Source organism: Nipponia nippon, unplaced genomic scaffold, assembly GCF_047370975.1.
Source record: "Nipponia nippon isolate SJK-2023a ecotype South Korea unplaced genomic scaffold, ASM4737097v1 scaffold_22, whole genome shotgun sequence".
In the NCBI taxonomy this organism is placed as follows: domain Eukaryota; kingdom Metazoa; phylum Chordata; class Aves; order Pelecaniformes; family Threskiornithidae; genus Nipponia; species Nipponia nippon.
In genome coordinates, this window is record NW_028262339.1 from 4809603 (window position 1) to 4836774 (window position 27172).

At 43.6% G+C, this 27172-nt stretch overlaps 1 pseudogene across 1 annotated transcript; it reads right to left on the minus strand.

The window, feature by feature from the left end:
• Positions 1-7327: 7327 nt before the first annotated feature.
• On the minus strand, positions 7328-26683 carry LOC104017613 (GTP-binding protein Di-Ras2-like; annotated as a pseudogene). Its single transcript, XR_015705390.1, has 2 exons — positions 26384-26683; positions 7328-11695 (listed from the first exon to the last, which is right to left on the minus strand). The product of XR_015705390.1 is annotated as a GTP-binding protein Di-Ras2-like (transcript).
• Between the last annotated feature and the right edge of the window lie 489 nt (positions 26684-27172).

Genomic DNA, 27172 nt, shown 5'->3' on the forward strand with positions numbered 1-27172 from the left:
AAACAGTCCACATCCTTCTGGAGGCTGGCTTTGCCATAAAACAAAGTAAGGTCAAGGGACCTGCACAGGAGATCCAGTTTTTAGGAATAAAATGGCAAGATGGATGTCGTCAGATCCCAATGGATGTGATCAATAAAATAACAGCCATGTCTCCACCAACCAGCAAAAAGGGAACACGAGCTTTCTTGGGCATTATGTGTTTTTGGAGAATGCATATTCCAAATTACTCTCTCATCATAAGCCCTCTCTATCAAGTGACGCGGAAGAAGAACGATTTCAAATGGGGCCCTGAGCAACGACAAGCCTTTGAACAAATTAAACAGGAGACAGTTCATGCAGTAGCCCTTGGGCCAGTCCAGGCAGGACAAGATGTAAAACATGTGCTGTACATCTCATCCAGGGAGAACGGCCCTACCTAGAGCCTCTGGCAGAAAGCACCAGGGGAGAGCCAAGGTTGACCCCTAGGGTTCTGGAGTTGGGGATACAGAGGATCTGAGGCCTGCTATACTCCAACTGAAAAAGAGATATTGGCAGCATATGAAGGGGTTTGAGCTGCTTCGGAAATGGTTGTTACTGAAGCACAGCTCCTCTTGGCACCCCGACTGCCAGTGCTGGGCTGAATGTTCAAAGGGAGGATCCCCTGTACACATAAAATCATAGAATCATAGAATCGTCAAGGTTGGAAAAGACCCTTAAGATCATCAAGTCCAACCGTCAACCTATCACTGCCAAGTCCATCTATACCATGTCTTCAAGCACCGTATCTATCCATTCTTTAAATACCTCCACTGATGCAGACTCAACCACCTCCCTGGGCAGCCTGTTCCAATGCTTGACCACCCTTTCGGTGAAGAAATTTTTCCTAATAACCAACCTAAACCTCCCCTGGTGCAGCTTGAGGCCGTTTCCTCTTGTTCTGTCACTCGTTACTAGGGAGAAGAGGCCGACCCCCACCTCGCTACAACCTCCTTTCAGGTAGTTGTAGAGGCAATAAGCCTCCTCTTCTCCAGACTAAACAACCCCAGCTCCCTCAGCCACTCCTCATAAGACTTGTGCTCTAGACCCTTCACCAAGTTCGTTGCCCTCCTCTGGACACACTCCAGCACCTCGATGTCCTTCTTGTAGTGAGAGGCCCAAAACTGAACACAGTACTCGAGGTGCGGCCTCACCAGTGTTGAGTACGGGGGCACTATCACCTCCCTGGTCCTGCTGGCCACACTATTCCTGATACAAGCCAGGATGCCATTGGCCCTCTTGGCCACCTGGGCACACTGCTGGCTCCTGTTCAGGCGGCTGTCAACCAACACCCCCAGGTCCTTTTCCGCCAGGCAGCTCTCCAGCCACTCCTCCCCTAGCCTGTAGCGTTGCATGGGGCTGTTGTGACCCAAGTGCAGGACCCGGCACTTAGCCTTGTTGAATCTCATGCAGTTGGCCCTGACCCCGGTCCATCAGTCCAGCCTGTCCAGGTCCCTTTGTAGGGCCTTCCTACCCTCCAGCAGATCGACACTTCCACCCAACTTGGTGTCATCTGCAAACTTCCTGAGGGTGCACTCGATCCCTCATCCAGATCATCAATGAAGATATTGAACAGGACTGGCCCCAATACTGAGCCCTGGGGAACACCACTCGTGACCGACCGCCAACTGGATTTAACTCCATTCACCACCACTCTCTGGGCTCGGCAATCCAGCCAGTTTTTAACCCAGCTCAGAGTGCACCCATCCAAGCCGTGTGCAGCCAGGAATCTTGGAAATCATCATGGACTGCCCAGAAGGCAAAGATTCGGAATATCGCCAGAGGAGGAGGAGGTGACGCGTGCTGAGGAGGCTCCACTGTATAATAAACTGCCAGAAAATGAGAAGCAATATGCCCTGTTCACTGATGGGTCCTGTCATCTTGTGGGGAAGCATCGGAGGTGGAAGGCTGCTTTATGGAGTCCTATATGACAAGTGGCAGAAACTGCTTAAGGAGAAGGTGAATCGAGTCAGTTTGCAGAGGTGAAAGCCATCCACATGGCTTTAGATATTGCTGACTGAGAAAAGTGGCCAGTGCTCTATCTCTATACTGACTCATGGAAGGTGGCAAATGCCCTGTGGGGGTGGTTACAGCAATGGAAACAGAGCAACTGGCAGCACAGAGGCAAACCCATCTGGGCTGCCACATTGTGGCAAGATATTGCTGCCCGGGTAGAGAACCTGGTTGTAAAACTACGTCATGTAGATGCTCACGTACCCAAGAGTCGGGCCACTGAAGAACATCAAAACCACCAGCAGGTGGACCAGGCTGCTAAGATTGAAGTGGCTCCGGTGGATCTGGACTGGCAACAGAAGGGTGAATTATTTCTAGCTCGGTGGGCCCATGACACCTCAGGCCACCAAGGAAGAGATGCAACATCTAGATTGGCTCGTGATCGAGGGGTGGATCTGACCATGGACACTATTGCACAGGTTATCCATGAATGCGAAACATGCGCTGCAATCAAGCAAGCCAAGCGGTTCAAGCCTCTCTGGTATGGAGGACGATGGCTGAAATATAAATACGGGGAGGCCTGGCAGATTGATTAGATCACACTCCCACAAACCCGCCAAGGCAAGCGCCATGTGCTTACAATGGTGGAAGCAACCACCGGGTGGCTGGAAACATATCCCGTGCCCCATGCCACCTCCCAGAACACTATCCTGGGCCTTGAAAAGCAAGTCCTGTGGCGACATGGCACCCCAGAAAGAATTGAGTCAGACAACGGGACTCAATTCCAAAACAACCTCATAGACACCTGGGCCAAAGAGCATGGCAATGAGTGGGTATATCACATCCCCTATCATACATATTACGCTGAGAGCAATGGGTGGTGGGACATTTAGACATTGAGATAAACATTTCGCAAAGGCCACCTGGTTAGTCAACACCATGGGATCTGCCAATCGAGCTGGCCCTGCCCAGTCAAGACTTTTACATTATATACAGGGGGATAAAGTCCCTGTAGTGCACATAAAAGATATGATGGGGAAGACAGTCTGGGTTACTCCTGCCTCAGGCAGAGGTAAACCCATTTGTGGGATTGCTTTTGCTCAAGGACCTGGGTGCACTTGGTGGGTGATGCAGGAGGATGGGGAAGTCCGATGTGTACCTCAAGGGGATTTGATTTTGGGTGAAAATAGCCAGTGAACTGAATTATATGATGTTAGTTGCTATATAATACTGGATGTCATCACTTCTATGATTACTATGTGCCATATCAACAGTATACAGTAAGAATCACCCAAATTAATGAAGAACGAACTTTGAGGAAACCAAGCAAAGTGCAGCAGTGATGGAACCAGAACTGCCTTCTGCATGCAACAGTCCAACACCACACACCATCTCTCCTGCCCTGAAAGACTATTATGATGGATGAAGCCCAAAGTCATGTACTGAATGAACTCAACGAACGTTTTAGGATATCCTATAGACTAAGGAAATTATATCTATGTGTGTATATGTATATATATATCTTAAGAGACTGGAAAATTGGTGGTGATTAATTGGAGTGTATTGGAAAGTGTGGGACCTGGGCATGATGTATATGGTACGGAATAAGGGGTGGATACTGTCCTGGTTTCAGCTGGGATAGAGTTAATTTTCTTCCTAGTAGCTGGTATGGTGCTGTGTTTTGGATTTAGGATGAGAATAATGTGGATAACACAGTGATGTTGTAGTTGTTGCTAAGTAGTGCTTACACTAGTCGAGGACTTTTCAGCTTCCCATGCTCTGCCAGGTGCACAAGAAGCTGGGAGGGGGCACAGCCAGGACAGCTGACCCAGACTGGCCAAAGGGCTATTCCATACCATATGACATCATGCTCAGTATATAAACTGGGAGAGTTGACCGGGGGGCAGCTGCTCGGGGACGTGGTGGGCATTTGTCCGCGGGTGGTGAGCAATTGTATAGCATATCACTTACTTTGTATATTATTATTTTATATTATTATTATTATTATTATTGTTATTACTGGTACTATTACTACTATTACTACTATGCTATTTCATTTTACTTCAGTTATTAAAGTGTTCTTATCTCAACCCATGAATTTTCTGATTTTCACCCTTCCAGTTGTCTCCCCCATCCCACTGGGGTGGGGGGAGTGAGCGAGCAGCTGTGTGGTGCTTAGTTGCTGGCTGGGGTTAAACCATGAGAAAGATACATTTATGAGTCTTGTATGATCCCAGAGCTTCCTGGAAAACAGGAAATTCATTTAAAGTCTTCAACTATTTCTCAAATTTCCATTTGCTCTGCATTATATTCTTCTGACTGCTTTATTACAATGATCCAGCTGTGCTGGGGAAAGGCAAGCTACTGGAATACCCACAGATAAAATCTGGAATTATATTCATATGTCTAAATATATGGCACCATTGTACTGTGGTTTTAAAAGTTTATAAACTTGATTAAATTAATAAATATGCCTATAATCTGTGTGCATTAAGGACCTAACAGACAGCAGGAACTGGACCAAATAAGGAACCTCATGAAGATCAACAAGGGGAAGTGCAAAGTCTTCAACTTTGGGAAGAACAACCCCAGGTACCAGTATGTGCTGGAGGCTGACTGACTGAAAAGCAGCTTTCCAAACAGGACCTGGGTTCCTAGTGGACACCTAGTTGAACAAGGTCCAGCAATGTGCCCTTGCGGCAAAGGCGGCTAATGGCATCCTGGGCTGCATTAGGAGGAGTGTTGACAGCAGGTCAAGGGAGGTGATCCTTCCCCTCTACTCAGCACTTGTGAGGCCATACCTGGAGACCTGTGTCCAGTTCCGGGCTCCTGGACATACTGGAGAGAGTCCATCACAGGGCCACGAAGATGATGAAGGGACTGGAACATCTCTCCTATGAGGACAGGCTGAGAGAGCTGAGACTGTTTAGCCTAGAGAAGAAAAGGATCAGGGGGGATCTTATTAATGTATTTTTGTAGTTTAACCCCATGAGGCAGCCAAGTACCACACAGCCGCTCACTCACTCCCCCTGCAATGGGATGGGGAAGAGAATCAGAAGTGAGGAAACTCGTGGGTTGAGACAAAGACAATTTAATAACTAAAGCAAATGCTGCGCATGCAAACAAAGCGAAATAAGGAATTTATTCACTACTTCCCATTGGCATGGAGATGTTTAGCCATTTCCAGGAAAGCAGGGCTTTTTCACATGTAATGGTTACTTGGGATGATAAATGCCGTAACTCCAAATGTCCCTTGCTTCCTTCTTCTTCCCCCAGCTTTATATGATGAGCATCATGTCATATGATATGGAATATCCCTTTGGTCAGTTGGGGTCAGCAGTCCCAGCTGTGTCCCCTCCCAACTTCTTGCGCACTCCCAGCCTACTTTGCTGTGGGGGCAGTGTGAGAAGCAGAAAAGGCCTTGATGCTGTGTAAGCGCTGTTCAGCAATAACTAAAATATCAGTGTGTTATCTACACTGTTTTGGTCACAAATCCAAATCATAGCCCCATGCAAGCTACTGTGAAGAAAATTAACTCTATCCCAGCCAAAACCAGTACATGTATGCAAATACCCAAAGGGTGGGTGCAAAGAAGACAGAGCCAAGCTCTTTTCAGTGGTGCCCAGTGACAGGACAAGAGGCAATGGACACACAATGAAACACAGGAGGTTCCATCTGAACATCAGGAAACACTTTACTGTGAGGGTGACTGAGCACTGGAACAGGTTGCCCAGGGAGGTGGTGGAGTCTTCCTCCTTGGAGATATTCAATAGCTGTCTGGACATGGTCCTGGGCAAGTGGCTCTAGGTGGCCCTGCTTGAGCAGGGGGGTGGGACAAGATGACTTCTAGAGGTCCCTTCCAACCATTCTGTGATTCTGTAAGGAAGGGAAGTACCAGTGGCAAAGGTTCTTTACAACAGCACTGAGCAAAAGCTGCTGGTAAAGAAGATATATGCTTGAGTGATTGGCACCTCAGTGCTTTCCTTATCTTTGTCTGAAAGCTAAATCTCCTGCAAGTCTTTTGCAAATGATCCTTCTCCTTCTTCTCTTACATATGGAAAAAATATATTTGCCATACCCTTCTTATGGAAAAATACCTCTTCTGCTTCTTGATTTCATGATTTTTCTATTGAAATCAATGTGAATACAATCGCAGTTTCCATGTGGCAGATACTCTCATCCACAGCTTTTAGAGCATCAGGATAAAGCTGTGCTTGTAGGATCCATGTCAGCCCATTTCCTAGCATAAATATATCTGACTGAAGAACAGATGTTTCTTTTTGCTTCAGTTCCATTAAAATTTCTCAATATGCCCACTATGACTCATTATAAAAAACCGTGCTTAACCTAAGTAAACTAAATAAAACAGATAGGGCTTAATGCTTTTCCTAAACAAACCCTGTATTTTTTTCTGGTTAATTTTGAGAAGACTCTGTGTCCTTCACAAGCAGCATTCAGGTTCATGTTCTTAAAGGTATTCAAGCTTTGCATTCCCCCTCGTTCTAACATTTTTGGAGTTGGACTTTAGATGCTGTCTACTACATTAAATAAACATGTGGATTAATTAGAAAATATACATAGAAGGTGAGTGGGACATAGTTAAAATGGCAGTGAACTAAATGAGACTTAAACATGTATTCATAACTTTGAATGAACACATGTTAACAAGAAATATATTTGTCAGTGGGAAACAGGAATAGTAGCTGATGACAAAAAATTGAGACACAGGCTAATTTTGTAATATTTGTGGTGTTTATGTGGAATACAATTGGGCAAGCATCTGTAAATCAGTTACTGACTGTGTTGTGCAAACCCCAGGACACTGATTTGACACATCCACAATTCCAGGATAGGCTGTGTCAGAATTAGTACAATACGTAGTAAATGATAGTATAATGAAAAAAAGGAATTATTAGGAATTCTGGGGTGTTGTTTTCAAAAAAACAAAAGCTTTCTTAACTACCATGTCCAATTACTTTACAGTGATATGAAATTTACATTCAACACTCAATATTTCAACAATGGTTCAAATCCCTACCAGTGTGTGTAAGTATTCATGCTTGTTTATTGATCCTTTCCTCTACTGTGTATGTATTATACACAAGAAGTGTTAAAGTAATATATTTGACATTTTTTGCAACAGGTGGTAATATAATATGCAGTAGTTGTTTGGCTTAAGAAGTTTCACAAAAGCATCAGTAAGCTAAAACCATTCATTTGGTAGGAAAGAGAAGGAATTGCAATATCCATACAGTAAATGTCAATTTACTAAGTTCACAACAGTCATTTTTAAAAAGTGAATAATGGAATATAGACTAGCTTCCAGGACTATTTTGGGTTTTGGTGATGAGAAGAAACACCCAGTGATAGTCTTGGTTTTATGAAGAAGATAGATTGCTTTGAAAATGTAGTTGTTTGTCTCACTACAGTAAAAAAAAAGGTAAACTTTAGATCAGATAATACTCTGCTAATTCTTACCCTTTTCAGGAGTCTGATTTGTATAGCTGCAGACTTAAGGAAACTGCCTAACATGTACGAATCTACTTCAATTTAGGGAATTGCCTTTGTCACTTTTGAGAAAGATTTATTTAAAATACTTATGAAATAAATGCAATTTGGGCATCAACAAGGCTTTTTCCAAACTTGTGTTTGCATTTAAAACTTTATTTTTTATGTTCAGAGCATCACTGGAAACACAGAAACTTGTAGGCACAAATCACCTTATATCTAGACTTTTTAAATAAAATATTTGCTAATGAAATCTCAAGAACATGTTTTCATAATAACTATACATCTTAATACTCCATATTCATAATATAAAAGTCATCTGTTGTGAAGAGTTGAGTTGTCCAGATCATGTTTTCTAGGTGCTAAAATTCGCTATAGGTTTTACATGTTTTAAATGTCTTGTTATTTCTGTACATTTTTAAGAGTTTATTATACTGGTATCACATTCCCAAAGAAAACACAAAATGTAATAAAGCTCGATATTTTCTAATTTACCTTACTGGTGTTTTTTTGTATTTAAAAAAAAAAAAAGTTTGTATAAGCAATAACAAAACAAATGCTTTAAACCAGCTCACACATATGTAAGATATGTAAAATCTAGTAGTATAACCTACAATGACAATGCAAGGGTATAAAATATGTTCTCTTTCAAGTCTGTGGTCCATGAACAATATGGCTTCTGTACTGGCCTTGCTTTGATAAATGCAAGTCTATGAAATAATTAATGGCTTATTATGTAACAGGAGAGGGATCAACTGGGAACTAAAGGAAATGGTCCTTAAGCTTGACAACAGGTGTTTACTTGTTTTATTTCCACCTTTGCCACACAATTACTCTTCACTTGCCATCTGGAACCTTCCGCTAAAGTCAAGGGCCAAATTTCAGCCTGTAATACCATTACAGTCATAACCTTTGAGTCTAATTCAAATCCCCTATATTCTACTTTTGCAAGATTCCTCATCATGTAAATAGTTCCTCTAGTGAAAGTAATGCTATAATAAGCATCATTGTATTTATATGGCCTTTTTTGTGTGAGTTTCTGTACCCTTATTCCACACAGGCTGCTTAGACATGTGCCATACATGGCCTTTGGCACTGGTCCATTAGCATCAGCTGGAGACCTCTGTACTGCTGACCTCCGTGTATGCCCCATTATTCCCTAAGTGTGTTCACTCTTTTAATTTTCCAGTTTTGCTACTGGAATCCAAAACTGTAAAGAAAGATGAGAATCTTCAAACATTTGCTTACAGAGTAAATGTATAAACATGTATAAAAGTCTTACTAAACATAGTGCTTTTAAATGCATTTCATCCCTGATCTGGAAATACTGTTTGATCTATTGACAGACTGAATATGAAGAATATAAGAATATGAAGAGAAATCTGACCAAACATAGACAGAGCACTGGACTGGGACTCAGGAAGATCTGGTCTTATTCCTGGGTCTGTCACTAGCCTGCTGAGTAACCTCTGTTAAAGTTGCTTCACCTCTTTGTGTCTCAGTTTCACTATCTGTGAAGATAAGACAATGATGCTGTCCTTTTTGTGAAGTGCTTTGAGACATATGGAGAAAAAGCATTGTATAAGAGCCAGGAATTTATTGCAAAGGAAGAGCTTTAGCTTTTTTCATGCTGTCTCCAATTTTCTCTTCTAATGCAATGAAATACACACAAAATTCTGTCCTCTTTGAAATCAGTATTCTTATGAGTGAATGATACGTGTGTGAGTCATTCTGAGTGAATGACAGAAGTTGTGCTCCTTTCTAGAGTGTGCTAATAGCAATTTTTGCTGAAAGAAACGTAGGCTATCAACCTACCTATGAAACATCTGTACTTCTGTTTGGAAGGTATAAGATAAACAAGCAATAGCTTGGAGAACAACAAGGTAACAATTTTTAATGCGAATACTGAATTTAAACAGCTCTTAGAAGATATAATGCAACAGCATGCATACTAATAATACTAGTACTTGATTGTATTTTCCCATAGTATGATTTTGACATACACATTTCTCAAAAATAGTGTTTTGTTTTTATTATTTCAAAGCAGTTCCTAAGGTGCAAATTGTAGCTTATACAATTCAATGTGTCCTTTAATACATGTATGTGTTGCTTTTATCTTTGATGGTCTTTTGTTGTTGTTATCAGTAAGAAACATACTTTAATCATTCATATTAGTTTTTCAAAAAAAGCTTTGGAGATAGATAGATCCAGAAAAGCTCACACTGAATACATTTTTCCCCTTCCAAAGATTTTGGGAAGAGCAATTCCCCCTGACAGAGTGGTTTGAATCATTTTTTTTTCTGTTCTGAACCTTGTTTTGCACTGTAACACAGTTCTGACTGCAACTTTTAATATGACAAATCCTGTAGTACTTACCCTGGCAAATCTTCTATTAGATACTCTTGTGGGCCCTAACTCAAGACATAGGACTTGGTTCTATAAATAGTTGCAGCAGTTCAAAGCATAAGTTTAAATGGTCAGTATAAAACCCTTTAGACAATGTAAAGGCAATAGATCTAGTAGCGTATTGGATGTTTAGCATGAATGCAAAACCATTCTAATTGAAATATAGTAATATAAAGAAGTTTTACTTGGCTAATCTGGTAATTTGAATAAAAACTTTGTGTACTACACTGATGCCCCTCCAGCAACACCACCATTTCAATAGACCTCCAGTTCATTGACTAATCACACTGTGTACCCATCAGCAGTGCTTGAACTGAGCCTTTTCCATAGAGGCGTGTGTAGGGGAGTCCCCAGCCACTCATCCCTAGGAAAGTTTCTGTTTGTATATGCACACCATTTTTATACAGTCTGACATTCTCCAAAGGCAAACATCTGCTCTTCTGAAATATCTTGGGGCCAGAAGTACCAGGTCGTTCTTGAAGTAATGGGTTAAGAAAAGGAGATGATCTCCATCTCTCCAGGGGGTGGCTTTTCCCCATCCTTCAGTTCAAGCATTGCACCATACTAGAAAGACATCTTGTGCTGTGGTAGGTAGAGGGAATATCCATTCCTTTTAACTGTGCTACCCTTTAGTGCAAAACAGTTCATTTACTTGGCAAATCTGAGATTACTTTATGCACACAGCCACAGCAGTCAGTATTGAAAATTGCAGAGAATTGTTTGATCACAGCATTCTTAAAGAATATGATAACTTAATCCAGCATGCATTTATACATTCTAGATTTCTTCATGGGCATTTGTTTGGTTTTCTTCTAACATTATGTTACATAGATACATTGCTTCCCATCGTAGTTATATGCAAAAATAAATATGAAGTCGACTTCCCAAATCTTCTGAAGTGTGCCAAGGATGAAATTTGTTTTCTTCTGTAAATTATAAAATTAGATCCTGGCCTGTCTTTTTTTTTTACTTCCTGATTTTTTTCACTGATAGCTGGAGCACGTGATTTCTGAATTGTTGGGTTTTTTTCATAGTAACCACAGTACCCATTTTTTTCAAATTCCAAACATTTATTTTAAAACAGATACTAATAAGTAGAGTCTTGTATGGTTCTTGTTTTACACTGGTATTGTCAGACTGACAAGACTGCATGACTGAACTCATGGCAGTGCAATTTCACATCACAACACATTTGCCTTTCAGCTTCTCTTTCCTTTTCTGCTGCTTGGTTTTTTTTGCCATCAATTTGTAAACTCACAGTCCTGCGTTTCTCTAGGTTTAGCAGCTCTTGGAATAACTCCTTCACATTGTGGTTCAGCTTGGCAGAGGTCTCCATAAAGGCACACTTCCACTTCTTGTCCATGGCCTCTCCTTCACTGCTCTCCACCTCTCGGTTTTGGTTCTCATCATTTTTGTTCCCCACCAGAATTATTGGAATGCTTTCTACATCTCCTTTAATCTGACATATTTGTTCATAGATGGGTCTGAGTTCTTCCAAAGACTGATGGCTGGTGATAGAGTAAACCAAAATGAAATTATGTTCTTTAGAAATAGAAAGATGTTGCATGGCTGGAAATTGATGGGTCCCTGTAGTGTCAGTTATCTGCAAAGTGCATATGCTCTTATCATAGCTGATCACCTGCTGATAGGTGTCTTCAATGGTAGGGATGTAGCGCTCTCTGAAAGTGCCTTTCACAAATCTCAAGACCAAAGAACTTTTTCCAACTCCTCCAGCCCCAAACACAACTCTGTAATCATTGCTTTGCTCAGGCATGTTTCTCAGTGTGTCTGATGCTCAGCTAGAGGAAAAAATCTAGGAAAGAAAATAACGAAAACAACAAGGACATTATTCCAGGTATCTGTGGGGAATGTACTTTGTGATAACTTTTCCAATAAGAATAAGGAATAGAACATAAATGCTTGGCATAATAGTTGTAATATTTCGGGAAGACTTGCAAGGGGTTATAGAATGATTTATTTCAACAGTAGGTTTAAGACTTACAGTCCATCATGGGTTGGTAACAAAAAAACATCTTTATCACTTCACACCTTATTTTAAATTAATGTTGTGATTTTAAGTATTCTTCCTACTGGACTAATGTCCCCAGAATAAAAAGCTACATCTGTTCATCTGGGAACTGATCTGTCAGCAAGGCCAAGGACTGAACAAAATATAGAAGCTAGTGAATTACTCTTTTGTCTCTAAAACAAGGCTCCACAAATCATCACTGAAGCACAATGGTAGACACATGTATGACAGTCAATTATTCTAAATATGTCTTCTCTTCAATAACTAGGGAATTTGTCTCCAGTACAGCTGGACAACATTTCTTAGTGACACGTAAGAAGTATCTGTGGATTCTTCAGCAATAGCACTAAGTATGTTTGTTTCTGACTCTTTGGGAGCATGTGCCCCACTTTGATGTGGTTTTCCACTTTGGTTTCAGATCACAGAGTACACTTTGATAAACTGAAATTGTTCATGTTCGATTTGCCTTTTCATTCCAAATTTTATTATGATATTCAAATGGAGACATCCTACATTTATGAGAAAGGTCATGCAGGCAACTTTACAATATTTTGAAGTGGCTCATATTATCAAGGCTGGAGTAAAAGGGAAATGCATAAATCAACAGTCGCAAAACTCCATGATCTCGGAAGTTAGTAACATTTGCAAAAACCTATCTCTAAAAAATAGCACCACAGATAGGGACAACATTATTAAATAATAAAAATGGTAAAGCTCTATCAGGGTTGCAAGCTATAATTGTTTTAGAATTCATTGAAATAAATGTGAAGATAAATTCTTCTTGCCATCAGTGGTAGTTCATTAGGTGCACAGCATGTATAAATATATTTTTATGTTTAGTGAGATTTAAGTAAATAAATACTAAAAAATTGAACCCTAAAAGGCAAAGAGTCTAGGATATCCTTACTCTTCATACCAAAGCTAAATCTAGCATTATAAAAATAGCATGCGTTGGACAAACTGCAAAATTTGCTTCACCCATATTTATTCTGAGGAAAATTGACTGATTTAATAGGGGAGATTGTAAGTGAAATACCATTATCTTGTCCATGGGCCTTAGAGGACAGGTGACTGAATTTACCTGTTGCAATGTTGCCTGGGTAGTAGATAATCCAGAACCACCCAAATAGTTTCCTTACTGAATAAGGAAAGCCTTCAAAGTATTTCAACACTGCAACTAAAGGAGTGATTGCAGTGTGGGTAAGAACTTTAAGTTACCTTTCATCTATATAGCATGGGGAGAATAACAGTGACAATGTAGAGGTATGGATGTGAGTGGAGCCCCCTGCCCCATGACCTTATCCCAGTTGCTGGCCCACACTGAATTTTGTGCTACTGCACCTTCAATGTTATTGCTGCCTGTGCCAGTTAGATTAAGGCTATGCCTTTCCATGCTGCACTAACAAACATTTTTATTTTTCTGTTCAAGCATATCCTGATTTTGTTATCCTTCTTGTCCAGGGCATTCTATTCCATTCTAATTCTTATGTATCCTATTCCATTCTAATTCTTAGGGCAGGGGGCTCCACTTCCCCTTGTACTTGAAAATAGGTAAGAAAAAGATGCTTGGTCTCCAGTCTTTCCACAGTTTTGATTTTGTTGCTAAAGATTATCACCATGTATACATTGCCAGATTTCCATGAAATGTCACAGACTGCAAATTTATTTGAAAACTGTTTAGCTAGATGGTATCTTTTAGGGTAACATTGTCTTTGCAAAACAACCTAATACTACATTTATTATATGAAATAGGAGGCTTTGATTGCATCTTAGCTGATCAAGTTCTTGAGCTTTTATGACATCTGACTGAGATGTCAGTTTAAGTCAGAACTACTGGACATTTAGGGAAGTAACCATTTGCAGCCCAGAAATAGATTTGCTCTTTTCATAGGCCTCCTTTATACTACATATCCATTTTAAATGGGGAGGTTAAAAGACTGTCACTATATCATTGCCACCTATTCACATTCAACCAAAACCCATTCCATAACCTACAGTCAAGGTGAGGGGGATTGCATTTCATGCGTACTGGCAGCCCTATGCAATCAGATAAATCAGACAGATTTTGATCTCAGATACACAAGTATGATATTCAATTCAAACGTTGCTTGACAGGAAGCGCTCCTGACGTTAGACTGAATGGAAAAGTGTTTGTCACAGCTTTGACACACTCTTTTTCTCTACCATTTCACATTTTCCTCTTGTCTTTCTTTGGTATTCATTTCAAGAATTCTACAGCAACCAATATTTTATGGTTGTTTTCACAAAAAGGCAAAAGAAAATATGTTTTGTTTCAATTCAGACATACAGCTGTATTGTCACTTGGTGGGTCTTTGTCCTCGTTTCAGCTGGGATAGAGTTAATTTTCTTCCTAGTAGCTGGTATAGGGCTGTGTTTTGGATTTAGGATGAGAATAATGTTGATAACACACTGATGTTTTGGTTCTTGCTGAGCAGAGTTTACACTAGTCAAGGACTTTTCAGCTTCCCATGCTCTGCCCGGTGCACAAGAAGCTGGGAGGGGGCATAGCCAGGAGAGCTGACCCAGACTGGCCAAAGGGCTATTCCATACTGTATGATGTCATGCTCAGTATATAAGCTGGGGGAAGAAGAAGGAAGGGGGGGACGTTCAGAGTGATGGCGTTTGTCTTCCCAAGTAACCGTTATGTGTGATGGAGCCCTGCTTTCCTGAGGATGGCTGAACACCTGTCTGCCGATGGGAAGTAGTGAATGAATTCCTTGCTTTGCTTTGCTTTGCTCGTGTGTGCAGCTTTTGCTTTGACTATTAAACTGTCTTTATCTCAACCAATGATTTTTCTCACTTTTACTCTTCTGATTCTGTCCCCTATCCCACCGGGGGGGAGTGAGCGAGTGGCTCTGTGGTGAATAGTTGCTGGCTGGGGCTAAACCACGACAGTCCTTTTTGGCGCCCAACGTGGGGCACGAAGGGTTTGAGATAACAACAGATTTAATTGTAATGTGCTAGATCGAATATATAGCTGTTACTGCTGTTTAGCTATTAATCGGCAGGCTTCTGTGCTTGCCACGGGGCTTGCTTGCGTTACTGTATTTTAGAGTGTATTGCTCGTTAGTGGCTACTTTTTGCTTTTGCTGCTTGCTGTACTGCTGAACTTCTTCTCATCTTAGTCTGCTGTGCCTGGGAACATTTTGATAACAGCAATGGCCATGCGCCTGGGCTGGCAGATGGCCAGGGCATCACTGCTGTTTCTGTACTGCTGTACTAGACAGGCTGGAACTCCAGTATGAACTCGAGTAGAAGGGACTGTGACCTGTGGATGAGTCCACGCAGGAGCAGGACACCCCAAAGTGTCTGTGGACGTGGATAAGCCCATGCCAGAGCAGGTATGTCTCGAAGCATCTGTGGCCATGGTTATATCTGTGCCGCAGCAGGTATACCTCTGAAGGGATTGTGGCCCAAGGATAAGTCCACGCTGGAGAAGGTACACCTCAAAGCATCTGTGGCTGTGGATAAATCCATGCTGCAGCAGGTACACCTTGAAGCATCAGGGGCTGTGCCTGAGGTCATGCTGGAGCACCTCAAAGCGTGTGGCCATGGGTAAGGCCATGTTGGAGCAAGTTTACTTCTGAAGAGGCTGTGGCTGTGGGCAAGTCCCCACTGGAGCAGGTATATCTCTGAAAGCATTGTGGCCCATGGAGAAGGCCATGCTGGAACAGGTGCACCTCTAAGTGACTGTGGCTGTGGATAAGTCTATGCCACGGCAGGTATACCCCTGGAGAGACTGTGGCTCATAGAGAAGGCTCCACTTGGAGCAGGTAAACCCCTAAGGGACTGCAGTCTGTGGATAAGTCCAAGCCAGAGCAGGGGCAAGGGGAGGAGTCCATTGCAGTGTTAAACCCAATGGTGTGGTCCAAAGGGGCCAGGGGTGGAGACTGTAATGGAAATACCTTTCAATTGTTGTAACCCGGGATTTGAGTTGCATGTTATGGGAATTACTATAGCAGGAACCACCTGAACCAATGGAGGAGAAGCCTTACAAGAAGCAGTGCAAGTGCAGCAGTGACCTGACCTGAGCTGGCTTTGGTGCCCAATAACTCCACACAACACACCACCTCTCCTGTCCTGAGTGACCACCATCACAGATGGAGCCCAAAGTCATGGACTAAAAGAACTCAGTGGACATTATGTGGACATTTGTGGATGTTTAAGGACATTTTACAGCCATTTCACAGACATTTCACAGGGGTGGTCCATAGAATATGTGGAGTGGTGGTTAATGAGGATGTATTGGATAATGTGGGACCTGAGCACGATGTAAATGGTATGTAATAAGGGGTGGATACTGTCCTGGTTTCATCTGGGATAGAGTTAATTTTCTTCCTAGTAGCTGGTATAGGGCTGTGTTTTGGATTTAGGATGAGAATAATGTTGATTGATAACACACTGATGTTTTGGTTCTTGCTGAGCAGAGTTTACACTAGTCAAGGACTTTTCAGCTTCCCATGCTCTGCCAGGTGCACAAGAAGCTGGGAGGGAGCATAGCTAGGACAGCTGACCCAGACTGGCCAAAGGGCTATTCCATACCATATGACATCATGCTCAGTATATAAGCTGGGGGAAGAAGAAGGAAGGGGGGAACATTCGGAGTGATGGCATTTGTCTTCCCAAGTAACCATTATGCGTGATGGAGCCCTGCTTTCCTGGGGATGGCTGAACACCTGCCTGCCGATGGGAAGCAGTGAATGAATTCCTTGCTTTGCTTTGCTTGCGCACACAGCTTTTGCTTTACCTATTAAACTGTCTTTATCTCAACCCATGAGTTTTCTCACTTTTACTCTTCTGATTCTCTCCCCCATCCCACTGGAGGGGAGTAAGCGAGCGGCTGTGTGGTGCATAGTTGCTGGCTGGGGTTAAACCACGACAGTCTTATTCACCACCTTTGCAGCATTAAGATAAGAGAATTTAGTGTATATCTTCTATAACAACAGAAAATGTGGTGAAAAGATCTGTTAGCTGATACTTAAAGACATTTGTTTGGGCTGAAACTAAAAAATAACCAACAGAATAAATTGTCCAAGATTATTTTTTTCTGGTACCTTTAACTAAATTGTTCATTTGAAAGAGAGAAAACTAATATTTCTAATAGTATGTATTCATATTTCACAAAACTGCCATTTTTCTTCTAGTATGTAATGGTCATGCTTGCTCAATTAGGCCTACTAATAAAAAGTGTTAAGGGAAAAATAACAAAGATTTGGAACTAGTCCTATATACTGAGTCAAATCTTTCACAGTAAATACTGTTTCAATTTAAGTGCACAAATGGCCTGATTCTCACATGCAACCTGGGAGCTGGAACATTCAAATGCAGCTCATTACTTATTACAGGTTAGTCACTGAGATACAATGCAAATTAAAAGCAATTCAATGTTGTGGTGTCCTCTTAAATTAAAATGACAAAAAAGCAAGTAAAAGAGAAAGCAGAGGAAAATTTAACACAAAATTGAAGGTGGTCATTGTGTTAAGGCATCTTTGAACCAAAATAATTTTTATAGCATTTTTTTAAAGTAAGCTAAGTCTGAGGGAATAGCACACAATCCATTACAATGAAAGTATAGCTCTCTGCTTTTTCACAGATGATGGTAGGATCTTTACATGGATAGATGTGTTGGTTAGCACAAAATCAAAACATCAGGTGAACCTCAAAGGAAACTAGAACCAATCCTAGTAACAGATTTAGAAACAGCAGTATCAGCTTATATCAGGAGGATATAAATATATCTGGAGAATATATATCTGAAGGATGGGGAGTTGCCCTTTACGTGAGAGAGCAGTTGGAATGCATGGAGCTCTTCCTGGGGATGTATGAGGAGCCAACTGAGACCTTATGGGTAAGGATTAAAGAAAAAACTAGGATGAGTGACATTGCAGTGGGTGTCTGCTTATAGGCCACCTGACCAGGAAGAACATATGGATGAGGCCCTCTACAGACAGATAGGAGCAGCCTTGCATTCACAGGCCCTGGTCCTCATGGGGAACTTCAACCACCCCGATATCTGCTGGAGGGACAACACAGTCAAGCATAAGCAATCCAGGAGGTTCCTGGAGTGCATTGGTGACAACTTCCTCCTCTAAGTGATTGAGGAGCCAATGAGAAGAGGTGCTCTGCTGGACCTCCTACTGACCAACAAGGAGGAGCTCATTGGGAATATGAATGTCAAAGGCAGTCTTGGCTGCAGTGACCATGAGATGGTGGAGTTAAGGATCCTGAGGGGAAGGAGGAGGGTAAAAGTTCATAAACCTGGACTTGAAGAGAGCAAACTTTGGCCTCTTCAGGGATCTGCTTGGTATAGTCCCATGAGTGTCAGGGAAGTTGACACAAGCAGCAGCAGCAGTAGTAGTTGTTGCCACGTGCTGAGAAGAGTGAGAGGCTTGTGAGGTCCCCAGGGGGTGTCTGAGGAGGTTTCTGGGCCCCCGGCACCCTTTGGCTGTGTCTGTAGAAGGATCAGCTGGCATGCAACAGGTCTCATGAGAAAGACAGGTGAGAGTTGTGTAGGGACGACTGTCCCAGAGGCCTGTTCAAAGAGTGGGAAGCCACATATAACCAGCCCCTAGTGAGCGCCAGCGACAAGGAGCGCTGCGAACAGGGCGTGCAAACAGGGAGTGGAATCTGAGGGGAGCGGCATTGGCAGTTTGCACAGCAGCAGTTTGCATGGCAGGGCATGTGAGAAGGGTGGCGCACTCTACCAGTTGTCAGGATGCTTCCTGCTCTGTTCACCTGCAGGCTTAGGCTGCAGCCCCGACCGTCACCCCAGCTAGCTGGTGGCTGTGCAAACCTACCCAGCAGCTTGAGGTCTCCAGGGAATTAGAAGGGCTTATTAGGCAGTGCTTTGAGATCATCAGAAGCATGGTGGTAAAGACCAGGCACAAGGGCTGCGCTCTGCAGCAGACAGGAATCAACTACCTGGCCAGGCTAGCCTGGGATGAGTGGAGACAGCCACCCAGACAGAGCTTCCTAATCAGGGAAGCTGCTGTCTAGGTGGAGGGCTGCAAAGTCTGTATCCCGCACTCCTGGGTGGAGAAGGGTGGAAGCTCCAGCTGTGGGAGGTGTGCTCTGGTGGAGTCAGACAGCAGGTAAAGGAGCTGCAGGAGGAAGTCAGCAAGTTATGCTGTATTAGGGAGAGTGAACAGCGAACAGACAGCACCTTAGAGAATGAGGCACCATGGTCTCTGGTAACTCGTGGCAACATGATATCACTTCCCCCCCATTTCCTTGTATGTACTAACCAGCAACAGACATGAAGTCTTGGCAGTGGATGAAGCCAATGAGCAAGACTCACAGGGAGAAACCACACCAGTTGCGCACACTAAAAGCTGCAAAAGGAAGTGGTGAGTGCTAGTAGTGGGTGACTGCTGAGAAGGGAAGTTTGTTGCTTGCCAGGAGTCAAGATACAGAATGTCACAGAGACACTGCCACAACTGGTAAAAAGCACAGACTACTATCCTCTACTTCTTTTCCACGTGGGCACCAATGACATGGTAAAGCAAAAACCTGTGCAAGATCAAGCAGAACTTCAGAGCCCCAGGGGCACAAGTGAAGGGGACAGGGTCCAAGTGATCTTCTCTGTCTTGCCAGTCAGGGATAGGGGTGTGGGCAGAAGTCAACTCATCATGCAGATCAACACTTGGCTTCATGGCTGGTGTCATCGCCAGGGCTTTGGCTTCTATGATCACAGGATGTTCTTCAATGAATACAGCCTGTTGGGAAGAAATGGGATCCACCTATCTAGAAGAGGAAGGAAAATCTTTGCTGGCAGATTGGTTGACTTAGTGAATTGCTAGTGTAAAACACACTAATGAACTTGGGGGGTGGGATCCAAAGCCGTGACACTTGTGTACTCACAAGCAACAGGGTGGATGAGCGCACCTACCACAGGAGTGAGAAATGCCCCCCAACCCTCCAAAAAGGTTCCACCAAAAAGGTGAGACAGTCGACAGTCCAACTGAAGTGTCTCTATACCAATGCACGCAGAATAAGTAACAAGCAGGAGGAGGTGGAAGCCACTGTTCAGCTGGAAAGCTATGATGTGATCACTATCACTGAAACTTGGTGGGATGAATCACATGATTGGAGCACTGCAAATGATGGCTATAAACTGTTCAGGAGGGGCAGTCAAGGAAAGAAAGGGGGGGGGGGGTGCCCTCTATGTAAAAAAACGGATTGATTGCACAGAACTGTCTTTGAAAAACAGCAACAAACAGGTCGAGAGCTTATGGGTGAAAATTAGAGACCAAGCCAACAAAGGAAACCTTGTGGTTGGTGTTTACTACAGGCCACTTGATCAAGGGGAGGATGTTGATGAAGCCTTCTTAAACTACAGGAAGCATCACACTAGCAGGCCCTGATCCTGCTAGGGGACTTCAACCATCTTGACATCTGCTGGAAAAGTGGCACAGCCAGCTGCAAGCAGTCTATGAGACTCTTCGGGTGCAAGCTGAGTGGTGCAGTTGATGATTGGCTAGAGGGAAGGGATGCCATCCAGAGGGACCTTCACAGGCTTGAGGAGTGGGCCCATGTGAACCTCATGAGGTTCAACAAGGCCCTGTGCAAGGTCCTGCACCTGGGTCGAGGCAATCCCCAATATCAGTACAGACTGGGGGATGAGTGGATTGAGAGCAGCCCTGCAGAGAAGGACTTGGGGATGCTGGTGGGTGAAAAATCGGACGTGAGCCGGCAATGTGCGCTCGCAGCCCAGAAGGCCAACCGTATCCTGGGCCGCGTAAAAAGAAGCGTGGCCAGCAGGTCGAGGGAGGTGATTCTCCCCCTCTACTCCGCTCTGGTGAGACCCCACCTGGAGTACTGCATCCAGCCCTGGGGCCTCCAGCAATGCACGGACCTGTTGGAGCGGGTCCAGAGGAGGGCCACGAAGATGATCAGAGGGCTGGAGCACCTCTCCTATGAGGAAAGGCTGAGAGAGTTGGGGTTGTTCAGCCTGGAGAAGAGAAGGCTCGGGGGAGACCTTATTGCGGCCTTTCAATATATAAAGGATTATATAAATATATATATAAGAAAGACGGAGAGGATAGATTTAGATTAGATATTAGGAAGAAATTCTTCACTATGAGGGTTGTGAGACACTGGAACAGGCTGCCTGCCCAGAGAAGTTGTGGATGCCCCCTCCCTGGAAGTGTTCAAGGCCAGGTTGGATGGGGCTTTGAGCAACCTGATGTAGTGAAAGATGTCCCTGCCCATGGCAGGGGGGTTGGACTAGATGGTCTTTCAAGGTCCCTTCCAACCCAAACCATTCTATGATTCTATTCTATGATAAGGCCCTCGAGGGAAGAGGGGCCCAAAAAAGCTGGCTGATATTCAAGGATCACCTTCTCCAAGCTTAGGAGAGTTCCATCCCAACAAACAAAAAGTCAAGCAAAAATGCCAGGAGGCCTGCGTCGATAAACAAGGAGTTCCTGGCCAAACTCAAACACAAACCAGAAGCATACAGAGGGCAGAAGCAAGGATGGGTAACCTAGGAGGAACAGAGAAACATTTTCCAAGCATCCAGGGACGAAGATAGGAAAGCTAATGCCCAAATGGAATTGACTCTGTCCAGGGATGTCAAAGACAACAGGAAGGGCTTCTGTAAGTACATAGGCAAGAAAAGGAAGACTAAAAAGACTGAAAGCCCAACCAGAAGAGGTGTTTTCAACTTACTCGAACATCAGAATTAGAATGGAATAGGATGTCCTGGACAAGAAGGATAACAAAATCAGGGTATGCTTGAACAGAAAAATAAAATGTTAGTGCAGCATGGAAAGCCATAGCCTTAATCTAACTGGCACAGGCAGCAACAACATTGAAGGCAACCATTTCACAAAATCCCTTCCATAAGGGACCTAGCGAGGTCCTTCGATCTGCCATCTCAGTGGAGGTAGGGGATGGAGATCCACATGGCAGCAAAGACACAACAGTCATGGAAGCACCTGAGAACAGTAACATAGGTATTAGGGATTCTCCCCCAAAAAAGGTGGCAGGATCAATAGCCCAACTGAAGTGCATCTACACCAATGCACGCAACATGGGCAACAAACAAGAGGAGTTGGAAGCCGTTGTGCAGCTGGAAAACTATGACATAGTTGCCATCACAGAAACATGGTGGGATGACTCGCACAACTGGAGTGCTGCAATGGATGGCTATAAACCCTTCAGAAGGGACAGGCAAGGAAGGAGAGGCGGTGGGGTAGCCCTGTACGTTAGGGAGTGTTTTGGCTGTCTAGAGCTTGACGATGGTGATGAAAGGGTTGAGTGTTTATGGGGTAAGAATCAGGGGGATGGCCAACAAGGCAGATATCATGGTGGGAGTCTGTTATAGACCACCCAACCAGGATGAAGAGGCAGACAAAATATTCTATAAGCAGCTGGGAGAAGTCTCACGATCACTAGCCTTTGTTCTCATGGGGGACTTCAACTTACCAGATGCCTGCTGGAAATACAATACAGTGGAGAGGAAACAGCCTAGGAGGTTCCTGGAGTGTGTGGAAGGTAACTTCCTGACACAGCTGGTGAGGGAGCCAACCTGGGAAGGCGCCCTGCTGGACCTGTTGTTTGCGAACAGAGAAGGACTTGTGGGTGATGTGATGGTTGGAGGCCATCTTGGGCATAGCGATCATGAAATGACAGAGTTTTTGATTCTTGAAGAAGTAAGGAGGGGGGTTTAGCAGAACTGTTACCTTGGACTTCCAGAGGGCAGACCCTATTAACCCCCTCGATTAAGGGGCCTGGTTGGCAGAGTCCCTGGGGAAGCAGTCCTGAAGGGCAAAGGAGTCCAGGAAGGCTGGACATTCTTCAAGAAGGAAATCTTAAAGGCCCAGGAGCAGGCCGTCCCCATATGCTGAAAGACGAGCCAGCAAGGAAGAAGACTGGCCTGGCTGAACAGAGAGCTTTGGCTGGAACTCAGGAAAAAAAAAAAAGAGTTTATGACCTTTGGAAGGAGGGGCAGGCAACTCAGGAGGACTACAAGGATGTCGTGAGGTTATGCAGGGAGAAGATTAGAAGGGCCAAAGCCCAACTAGAACTTAATCTGGCTACTGCCATAAAAGACAACAAAAAATGTTTCTATAAACACCTTAACAACAAAAAGGAGAGCTAAGGAGAATCTCCATCCTTTATTGGATGCGGGGGGAAACATAGTGACAAAGGATGAGGAGAAGGCTGAGGTACTTAATACCTTCTTTGCCTCAGTCTTTAATAGTCAGACCAGTTGTACTCGGGGTACCCAGCCCCCTGAGCTGGAAGACAGGGACGGGGAGCAGGATGAAGCCCCCATAATCCAAGGGGAAATGGTTAGCGACCTGCGACACCACTCAGACACACACACAAGTCTATGGGGCCGGATGGGATCCACCCAAGGGTACTGAGGGAGCTGGCAGAAGTGCTCACCAAGCCACTTTCCATCATCTATCAGCAGTCCTGGCTAACTGGGGAGGTCCCAGTTGACTGGAGGTTAGCAAATGTGACGCCCATCTACAAGAAGGGCCGGAAGGAGGATCCGGGGAACTACAGGCCTGTCAGCCTGACCTCGGTGCCGGGGAAGGTTATGGAGCAGATCATCCTGAGTGCCATCACGTGGCACATTTAGGACAACCAGGGGATCAGGGCCATTCAGCATGGGTTTAGGAAAGGCAGGTCCTGCTTGACTAACCTGATCTACTTCTATGACAAGGTGACCCGCTTAGTGGATGAGGGAGAGGCTGTGGATGTTGTCTACCTGGACTTTAGTAAAGCCTTTGACACCGTTTCCCACAGCATTCTCCTGCAGAAACTGGATGCTCATGGCTTGGATAAGGGCATACTCTGAGCTGGGTTAAAAACTGGCTGGATGGCCGGGCCCAAAGAGTAGTGGTGAATGGAGTCAAATCCAGTTGGCGGCCGGTCACGAGTGGTGTTCCCCAGGGCTTGGTATTGGGGCCAGTTCTGTTCAATATCTTTATCAATGATTGAGTGCACCCTCAGTAAGTTTGCAGATGACACCAATTTGGGTGGGAGTGTTGATCTGCTGGAGGGTAGGAAGGCTCTACAGAGGGATCTGGACAGGCTGGATTGATGGGCCAAGGCCAACTGTATGAGGTTCAGCAAGGCTAAGTGCCGGGTCATGCACCTGGGTCACAATAACCCCATGCAATGCTACAGGCTTGGGGAAGAGTGGCTGGAGAGCTGCCTGGCAGAAAAGGACCTGGGTGTGCTGCTCAACAGCTGGCTGAATATGAGCTGGTAGTGTGGTCAGGTGGCCAAGAAGGCCAATAGCATCCTGGCTTGTATCAGGAACAGTGTGGCCAGCAGGACCAGGGAGGTGATAGTGCCCCTGTACTCAGCACTGGTGAGGCCTCACCTTGAGTACTGTGTTCAGTTTTGGGCCCCTCACTACAAGAAGGACATTGAGGTACTAGAGCATGTCCAAAGAAGAGCAACAAAGCTGGTGAAGGGTCTAGAGACCAAGTCTTATGAGGAGCGGCTGAGGGAGCTGGGGTTGTTTAGTCTGGAGAAGAGGAGGCTGAGGGGAGACCTTATTGCTCTCTACAACTACCTGAAAGGAGGTTGTAGTGAGATGGGTGTTGGTCTCTTCTCCCAAGTAGCAAGTCATAGGACTAGAGGAAATGCCCTCAGGTTGCACCAGGGGAGGTTTAGATTGGATATTAGGAAAAACTTCTTCACCGAAAGGGTAGTCAGGCACTGGAACAGGCTGCCCCGGGAAGTGGTTGAGTCTCCATCCCTGGAGGTATTTAAAAGACATGGTTTAGTGGTGGACTTGGCAGTGCTAGGTTAATGGTTGGACTCAATGATCTTAAAGGTCTTTTCCAACCTAAACAATTCTATGATTCTATAAACCAATCAAGTTCCAACTGAAAAAAAAAACACAAACCACATTTAAAGCCTTTTGTTTCTGTTACTTCAATGAGAAGATAATTCCAGAGCCTTGCCTCTCTAATGGTTTGAAACCTTCCAGTGTAAATGTATTCGCAACCCACTTATACCCAGTCATTCTTCTGTCTTCTCAGGAATGAAGATAAATAGCTGTACATTGCAATTATTGCCCCAGACGTTCAGTAACATGGGGACATTGTTTTGCAGCTGTGTATTTGAACCTTTTCTGTTTGGACAGTTATTCATGCAAAACCCCCACAAATGCAGTGTGCAGTGCAAGAGATAACATGGAACCTGGAGGGATATTGCATTTCATAGTTCCTGAATGATGGCACAGATGCCATTCCACAAGAACTGGGCACTACTGAGTATAGTAAGTACAGCTGGATTTCCTGGAGGGCAGCTCCTGAAAAATGACTGAAGTATATCAGTCAGAAATGAAAAAAATACCCAAACAAATCCCAAGCCAAAATAGCCATCTGGCCCAGAATTATAAAACTTGGGGTCTGAAAACATTCTAGACATAATAAACTGTAAGCCCTGGCAAAGGTATAACAACAATCAGTTTTAAAGACTTCATTTATATGGAAGAATATGTGACACATGACTACACTATGTGCATTTATAAATAGGCATATACATATTCATGTACAATTAAGCACTCACAAACCCAGCACATTTCAAAAATACTTTAAAGACATTACATAAAATCTTGGTGCTCCATTCTGAGCTTACCTGGCTGTGACTGAGTGCTGCAGCATATAGAACATCCCACAGTTTATGGAGAACATAGCAAGAGAGGAAGTATTATCAGCTCTGAATTAATGTCACTCACAGACACTCACACAGAATGGCCCTTTGTGATTTATACTTTCTTTTAATTGAGAGTGACACAAGCTACTGAATAAATAACATATTGCCCATCTGTGAGTGGAATACTGCAAAGTTATATTTGTTTCAAAGAAAGCAACACCTGATGTTATTTTATTCAGACTTAACACTTGTATATTCTTTCATCACATAAGGTAAATTGTAGCTTTCATTTAAAAAATGCAGCTTTTCCTTAAACCACTGCAATGGCAGTGGTATAAATTAGGGCAAAATTTAGCACATAGAGTTTTCATAGAATCATGGAATCATAGAATCATCAAGGTTGGAAAAGACCCTTAAGATCATCGAGTCCAACCGTTAACCTATCACTGCCAAGTCCATCTATACCATGTCCTCGAGCACCACATCAATCCATTTTTTAATGAAAGGCAGTTAAAAGAAACGTTATAAAGCCATTACTAGCATCCAAGCACACTGAAAAATAATGTTGCTATCTGGTCAGTATGGATACGGCCAGCTTCTGGCTTCCTTTCCAGCCCAACTTATAACATGCTATGTTCTCTACATATACAATTAGATCAAATCTTGCAGTCATAATTCATGCAAAACTCTATTGACTTCAGTGGGAATTTTGCCAGAGTGAGGATTGTGGATTTTGGCCAAAGGAAATAAAGACCTCTAATATCAATGCAATGCTATGTTTGTTATATGAGGCGATGTAGAAAAATGATGGAAAAAATTTACCGGTGAAGGAACAGAAGGCTCCGAATGCTCTTCACTTTCTGCCTGTCATTGCATCAACTGTTCGCCCTCTCTGCTGTGGGTTTTCTCCACCAGAAAGGTGTCCGTGTTTTAATCAAGGGGCTGTAGCTCCATCATCTACTTTCCCTTGCGTACTGTGGTGGCTTTTGTCTGCTGTGTGCTGAGGCTTGCGCTCTTGCAGCTCTGCTCCTCTCCTGCTTTCTCCCCAAGTGCCTGGGCCGTGTTTACTGCTTTTGTTTGCTTGATTGTAGCCTCTCTCTCACTTTCTGCTTTTACGGATGGACTGACTCCAGGTTCTACTGCCTAAATGGCGACTGCAAAGCTTATCTAAGCTTTTAACTGCCACCTACCGAACAATTGTGGAATATGTATATGTATGTATATAGGCTGTAATTTTCTGGCTATCTCACCAAATGTAGTACATTTTTACAATTAATATTTAAGTCATACAAATATTTAGTAGTTTTTCATTTAAAGCTGTAGTTTGCATTAATCTGTGTGCATACTTCGTCTTTTATTTCAGCAGCTAAATATGGAACAAGCCTGTTCCTTTAACTTTAGAAAGCTTATAAAGCCTACAGTTAGGCTAATCCCGAGTGGGACCAACATAGACCCATTCAAGTCAGTGGGGCCGTGCTCATTTATATTAGCTGAGAAATTGGTCCCTTATGTCTAAAATTTGTTTGCAAAAATACAGTAGAAATCAAGAACTAAAAATATGCTATAAAAATAGCTTTAGTCTAACACAGCCCCTCAAAATTTCACTCACCT